Raw genomic sequence first — 7361 nt, forward strand, 5'->3', positions numbered from 1 at the left:
TTCTTAAAACAGATATCACTATACTAATAAAATGTTGTGAAGAAGAATATGAAAAATAAAAATGAGGAACTGATTCCAAGAGCCCAAGCGGAAAGCAGATGTTTTGAGCATGATGAGGGCAACGAATGTATACGTGTGCTTGACACAGTGGATATATGTATGGATTGTGATAAGAGTTTTACGAGCCCCCAATAAAATGATTTAATTAATTAGCTAATTTCAAAAGAAAAGGAAAAGGATATGTTTTAAAGGACACTGTTGAGTTGGAAAGGCAAGCATCACTTTCTGGAAGGTGACACCACTGCGAATGTGGCAGCACACTGCTCTTTGTCGCCTCCTCCTTCCTTAGTTTCTTACTGCGTGTACGTAGAATAATCACTAAAGGTTTACATTATTTAACAGTCCAACTGTTTGTTTCTGTTTTGGTTTTTGTCTTCTGCTTTTTTGGTGTGTTTTGCTTCTGTTTTGATAAAACTTGGATATAATATACAAACTGATATCTCTTACAGTTTCTTAATTTGGGATTCTACCTGCATATAACATTGTTATTTACCTCAACTAAATGAATTCAACAGATATTCAAGTGCTTTCTCTATACCATGCATAGTGATAGACACTAGGTATAAAAGCATGAATAAGACAAAGGTTACTAATTCCAACAGTTTATAGTCTAATAGGGGAATTAGACTTCTCTGTGGAGGGAGCCCTGGTGATGTAATGGTCACGCATTGGGCTACTGAATGCAAGGCCAGCAGTTTGAAACATCCAGCTGCTAAGTAGGAGAAAGGCCAGACTTTCTACTCCTGTGAAGAATTACAGTCTTGGAAACCCATGAAGCCACTCTGTCCTATAGGGTCGCTGTGAATTGGAATAACTGTTACAGGTGGATTAATGAGCTCTGTTATACCTGTCAAGGAAGATTTATACAAAGGAAACAATTCTGGAAAGGCTTAAACCTCATGGGTAGGATTTAGCTGTGGGTGAGCAGACTGGCTTGAGTTTGTAATGTGCACCAAAGTATATGTGTGACCCTTTGATGAAACTACATTGTTTTAGCACTATGAGTGCCACGTGTCCGCAGAAAATTACCTGCAAGGGAGTTTGGGTTTTATTCTTAGACTCACTGTTGCTTTCTACTACCTCTTGGAGAGTGCTTCTCAACCTTGTCTGCTCCTGGAATTACACAGAGAAGTTTGGTAAACTGCTGCCGGGTCTCATCCCCAGAGTCCACCCCTTTGGGCCCCGTAGACTAATCTGCACGCGAGCAGATTGCCAGGTCTTTGCCCTGTTGGGTTGCTGGCGAGACCCTGGACCACCAGCCATTCAGGTTACCAGCCGAACACGTAACTCTAGTGCCCCCATTGGGATCATATTAGGTTTAGACTTTTTAAAAGATGGCTATTGTAAATTCTAGGGGGAAACAGTTATGGGATTAGGGCAGAAGGTGTGCATGGAGAACAATTTAAGATACATGATTTGATGAGAAGGTGAGAGCGAAAATCTAGAATGACGTTTAGACTCCTGACTTTAATAACAGGTAGATGATGAGACTGTGGACTGATATGACTGGTCTGTGGGCTTTACTTGATGACTTACAAATAGGAAATGGTTTTATTTATGGCTAATCTTCGACCTCTTCATTAAAAAGACACATTTAAATCAATTTTATATTAAGGCCTATAGTTAAAAGTTAAGTTAAATATCAAAAGTTAACATCCTATTTAAAGTTTCTCTTCACCTTAATTAAGGCAAAATCTTTGACTACATGGTAATATAAGAATGGTAAATATAAGAACATAAATAATATTTCTACACCATTTACCTCTTATGTGATTATTGATGTGGTTGGTTTTAAACCACTATGCTTGTACTTTGGGGAAAGGTAACTAAATTCTAGGGAAAACCAGATAAGCTTCAAAAACAGAAGAACATGTTTAGCATTTCTCAGTCTGAAAGGACTGAAGACACATTTAAACCTCGAGTTGCAATATGGAAGTTTTTTATGGACAAAGTATTGACCAATGTGCGAAAACTCAAAGGAAGATAGAAAGAATGCCCAGAGTCACTGTACCAAATAGAATTGGGTGATGTCCAAACATTCAAGAGGTAGCATATGCTCAAGAGTCAATGGTATTGAAAGAAGTCCAAGCATGTGGAAGGACTTAGCAAAAAAGACTGTAGGAATTGATGGACTATGAATCAAATTGTTTCAACAAGCTGATGAAGCACTGGAAGCACTCACTACTCTATGCCAACAAATTTGGAGGACAAGCTACCTGGCCAACAGATTTCAAGAGACTTATTTGTGTGCATTCCAAAGGTGAGCCAACAGAATGTAGAAATAATTGAATGATACCATTATTATTACATGCAAGTAAAATTTTGCTGAAAATAATTCAAAAATTACTGCAGCAGTGCATTGACAGGGAGCTGCCAGAAATTCAAGTTCGATGCCAAAGAGGACCCAGCATGAGGGTTATCATTACTGATGACCGGTGGATCATAGCCTAAAGCAAAGAATAGAAGACAAGTGTTTACTTATGTTTTGTTGTTGGTTTTGGTTGTTTACTTATGTTTTAATGAATATGTAAAGGCATTTGATTGTATGGATAACAATACACTATAGATTACATTGAGAAGAATGGGGATTCAGAACACTTCATTATGCTCACATGGAACCTGTGCATAAACCTAGAGGGAGCAATTACAGAGGAAAAAGGGGATGTTGCATGGTTTAAAATCTGGAAAGGTATGCTTCAGGGTTGTGTCCTTCCAACACACTCAGTTTGTATGCTGAGAAAATAATTGGAAAAACTGGACTATCTGAAGACGAGCTTGGCATCCGGATTAGAGGAAGAGTCATACATCCTGTGATGTGCATATGACACAACTTTGCTTGTTGAAAAGGAGGAAGACTTGAAGCTCTTGGTGATGAAGATCAAAGACTGCACCCGTCAGTATGAATGACAACTCAATGTAAACTAGACCTAAACCCTCCCAACTGGATCAATGAAGAACATGACAAACAGCGAAGATTGTGTCAAAGAGCAAGGATGTCACTTTGAGGAGTAAGGTGCACCGGACTGAAGCCGTATTTCAGTTGCCTCGTGCATGTGAAAGCTGGTTCATAAATAACGCAGACTGGAGAAGAATTGATGGATTCGAACTGTGGTGTAGGCGAAGAGTATTGGAAGTACCATGGCCTGCCAGGAGAACAAACAAACCTGTGTTAGAAGAAGTCCAGCCAGAATGCTCCTTAGAAGCAAGACTGGCAAGCAAGCCTGTCTCACATACTTTGGGCATGCTCTCAGGAAAGACCAGTCACTAGAAAAGGACATCATGCTAGCTGAAGTGGAGGGGTAGAGAAAAGGAAGAAGGTTCCCGACAAGAGGAATTGACACAGTGGCTGCGACAGTGGGCTCAAGCGTAACAGGTGTGAGATGGCGCAGGAGCAGGCAGTGTTTTGTTGTGTTGTGCATAGGGTCGCTGTGAATCAGAACTGGCCTGAGGGCACCTAACGACAACAGCATTACTGCTTGTTTTCTTTGCCCCTCTGCTCGATGTTCTTTCATTCTTTTTCTGCCTTCCTTGGGTGACTTACATAATTTTTATGATTCTCTTTTACTTCCACGGCTGGCTCATTGAAGTAGGCCTGGTGGTGCAGTTGTTAACGGACTCAACTGCTAATAGAAAGGTTGGCATCTTGAGCGCACCAGCCATGCTGCGGGAGGAAGATGTGCTTCTCTCCGTCTGTAAAGACGGCAGCCCTGGGCACCCTGTGCGGCCCTTCTGCTCCGTCCTGTAGTTTCTGTGACTTGGAATTGACTCGGCAGCACACAAGAACAACATTGGCTTGTTATTATCATTTAAAATAATTGTTATGGTTGCCATAGCATCAAATATACATTTTCAGCTAAACGTAGTTCACCTTCACATGTGTGTCACAATTTATCTTTGGTGCTACTGCTAAACATTTTATTTTAGTTTTTTACATGTTAGTACATTTTACTGCTTTGTTTTTGACAAAATTTTAAAGGAACTAAAAGTAAGAAAAACAAGCCCTGTATACTTAGGTTCATTCTAACCATATCCTACACATTTTATTTCTTTGTGTAGATCCAAATTCTATGTTTTAAAACATATGTTTTGAAATATTTATTTTAATGAAAGTACGTTGGCAACAGATTCTTTCAACTTTGTTCATCTGAAAAAGTCTTTATTTTTGAAAGACATTTTTTGTTGAGTAAAGTTCAGGGTTGACAGTTTTCCTCTCGTACTTTAAAGTTGGCAGTTCCTGGCTTTCTGGCTTACATAGTGCCTGGCAAGAATCCGTAACCAAATCCATTGGGGAATTAGGCATGCTTTTTGTGTTCACACACTAGGATTTTGTGTTTGTTTATGTTCTAAGCGTAACGTGTCCTTTTTATTGTTTTGTCTCCTTTAAGGTTTTGTATTTGGCTTTCTGTGATTTGACTCTGATGTGTCTAGATGTGTGAGGTTTTGTTGTCGTTTTTATTGTTTTCTTGTACACACACACACATACACACACTGGTGGGGTGGGGTGGGGGGTGCTTTAAAAAGACCATAGAACAGTTTTTTGAAGCCCTCCTCATCTCTGTGTAATATGAAAGGAGCCCTGGTGGCCCGGGGGGTATGTGTTGAGCGACCAATCACAGAGTCAGTGGTTTCCACCCAGCAGCCGCTCCTCATGGGAGAACGATAAGACGGGGTGCTCCAGTAGCGTCTCGGAAGCCTTATATAGGGTTGCTATGAGTTGGAAATGACTTATGATAGAACATTGTGAGTTGCTTTTGAATATATATATATATTAGTCCAAGCTTATCTTTGTTTATTATTACTATTACTTTTTAAAAGCTCTTTACCATTATCTCTTCACATATGTCTTCTGCCTGATCTCTTCTTATCCTACAATTCCAATTTCAAAGGTGGTAGACTATTTGATTCAGCTTCGTGTCTCTTGGATTCACTGGTCTGCCCCCCTTTTTCATTGTAATTAATTTGTATTTTAGTTTAGCTAATTCCTGTATTTTATCTTAAAATTCCTTATAATTTTCTCACGTGTGTAGAATCTACTAATTAGCCACTGAAAGATTCTTCATTTCTGATCGCTATATTTTTAAAATTTCTAGCATATTCCCACATCTCAATTCTAGTTTGACTTCTCTGCTGACAGTCTTATTCTGTGCAAGACACTAAATCTGTCAACAGATTATCCATAGAAGATGTACATTCTCATCTGGTGTTTCCAACATCTGGGTCAACTCTAAGCCTGATTTAGTCTTAGAATGAACATCTGGATTTTTAACCTTATACCATAAAGGTAGGTAACTAGGATAGTTGGATGTTTTGGATAACTGAAATCCAAGGGAAGTGAAGGTTTGCAATATTTGGTACTGGATTAAAATCCCAGAGAACCTCTTATTTTCAATAATATTAGTCTTTGAGTAGGTAAATATGACAGGATGAAAAGCCTGGTGCTGTTATATAGTATGTTGAGTTCTTGCCCCCCATTTTTAAACCTGTCTTTGTGATGACCATGAATAGGTTTTAGAAAACTCTATTCATCTGAGAGGCTGTGCAAACTATTCTGGACATCTTTGAGTACAGTTTACAGTGGTCAGTTTTGTTCTACGCCAGGGAGGGCTCTCTTATTTTGGCCTTCAGTTTAGCATCCTGACCCCCTAACTCCATCATGCCAGCTGTCCCATGCCCTTCAAAACAAACCCAGACTCTGACCTCATCCTGCCACTAAACTGCCACCACGCTGGTCTGAATCCCCACCTTCCTGTATTACCGACCTGGAATAGTTCAGTGGGTTAAACAGCAGACAGCTGATGACAAGGTGAGGGCAGTAATTTCAGAGATTCATTCAATCTTCATGTCTCCAGGAAGTGAGTCCGTGAAAATTAGAAATTTTGATGTGCATTCCCCTGCTTTTAATCAGGATTCTTCTAGGGACTGTTTGATCCCAGTGTGCACTAATGGACTTGATCTACTTCTATGTTCCAGATCCTCCTGTTTATTCTTTTGTTGCTCTAGTTGAATAGAGACAAACCATTGTGCTTAAGTTGACCACTTGCCACTTTTAGGACCTCAGACACAATGCTGTGGATACAGGAGGTAGAATAGAAACACTGGACATATTCTTAGGATAACTAACTGGGATGTCCCAAGAAACTGTGACTTTAAATTTACAAACTAAGAAGCCAAAACTCAAGAAATTTTTGGCTGTACATAATCCATTTCTGGAGCTATTTGTTGTTGTAAATACAGTCATCGCACAACTCTTACCAATTCAGTCTTTGACAAGTGTACAAAATATTAACAATGATTATAATTAAACGGGTATACAATGTATGGATAATTAGAATAATCGACTGTGCAGTCCTCCCGCAGTCAGTGCCAATTTTTTTTTTCATTGTTAACCCTCCTTTCCTCCTCATTCCTGCAAACCACTAATAAACCTTGGTCTCTGTATATTTGCCCCTTCTCCTCTTTTTTTATATAAATGAGGTCTCTTGGTTATCTAGTGCTCTTTAGCAGAAATATGACAAATGGATGGTTTTAGCAAACAAATTTCATTCTCACAGTTTAGAAGTCCACATTCAGTGTGCTGCCTCCAGAAGTCATTCTATCTTGGTCAGCTCTGGGGAAAGGCCCTTCTTTCACGAACTGTACGCCTGGTATTCCTTAGAGATCTCCAGGTGTGTCGAAATCAATCTTCCTCAGGAGCTGGGAGCTTTACACTGCAGGGACCCCAGCTCTAAAGGGTGCACTCCCCTTGGGACTCTACATTTTTGGTGGTAGTAAGTCTCTTTCAACTTTGCTTTCTCTCTCCATTTCTCTCTTGAGAGATAAAATGCTTGCAGGCCCAGAGAAATTCCTCATACATGGGATCTGAGCAATGATGGGGTTAAGGGCATTGCTTCCTCCCCCTATTCGTAATCGTGTATCATATCAGAGCACATCACAGGGGATCATTAATAACTGCCCCATTACATCTTTGCATAGCTACCAAACCACAGAGAATCATGGTCTAATCAAGGTGACACATTTTATGGAAGGGTAACCAATTTAATCCATGACGTAGGGTCATAGAATTTTTGTCCTTTTGTGATTGACTTACTTTGTTCAGCATACTGTCTTTAAGCACCATTTATACTGTTACTAAGACTACATTTCTCCTACTGGCAGGTTAGTGTCCCATTGTACAAAGGGATAACTGCCCCCCACCGCCCCAAAAAAAAAGAAAAAAGAAAGAAAGAAAAGGGAAAAAGCTCCACTGGGCAGAGCTTTCAAAGTCCAGAAGTCCGATATTAGCCCATATGTCTGATACCAAT

At 39.8% G+C, this 7361-nt stretch overlaps 1 protein-coding gene across 1 annotated transcript in view; it reads left to right on the plus strand.

Moving 5' to 3' along the window:
* LIN54 (lin-54 DREAM MuvB core complex component) overlaps positions 1-7361 on the plus strand; it is a 69185-nt gene that overhangs the window by 26812 nt on the left and 35012 nt on the right. The gene's annotated exons all lie outside the window — the stretch shown is intronic.

The sequence above is a fragment of the Echinops telfairi genome, unplaced genomic scaffold (assembly GCF_000313985.2).
Source record: "Echinops telfairi isolate 266 unplaced genomic scaffold, ASM31398v2 ScPeMD7_7468;HRSCAF=8506_0, whole genome shotgun sequence".
NCBI classification, from domain to species: Eukaryota; Metazoa; Chordata; class Mammalia; order Afrosoricida; family Tenrecidae; genus Echinops; species Echinops telfairi.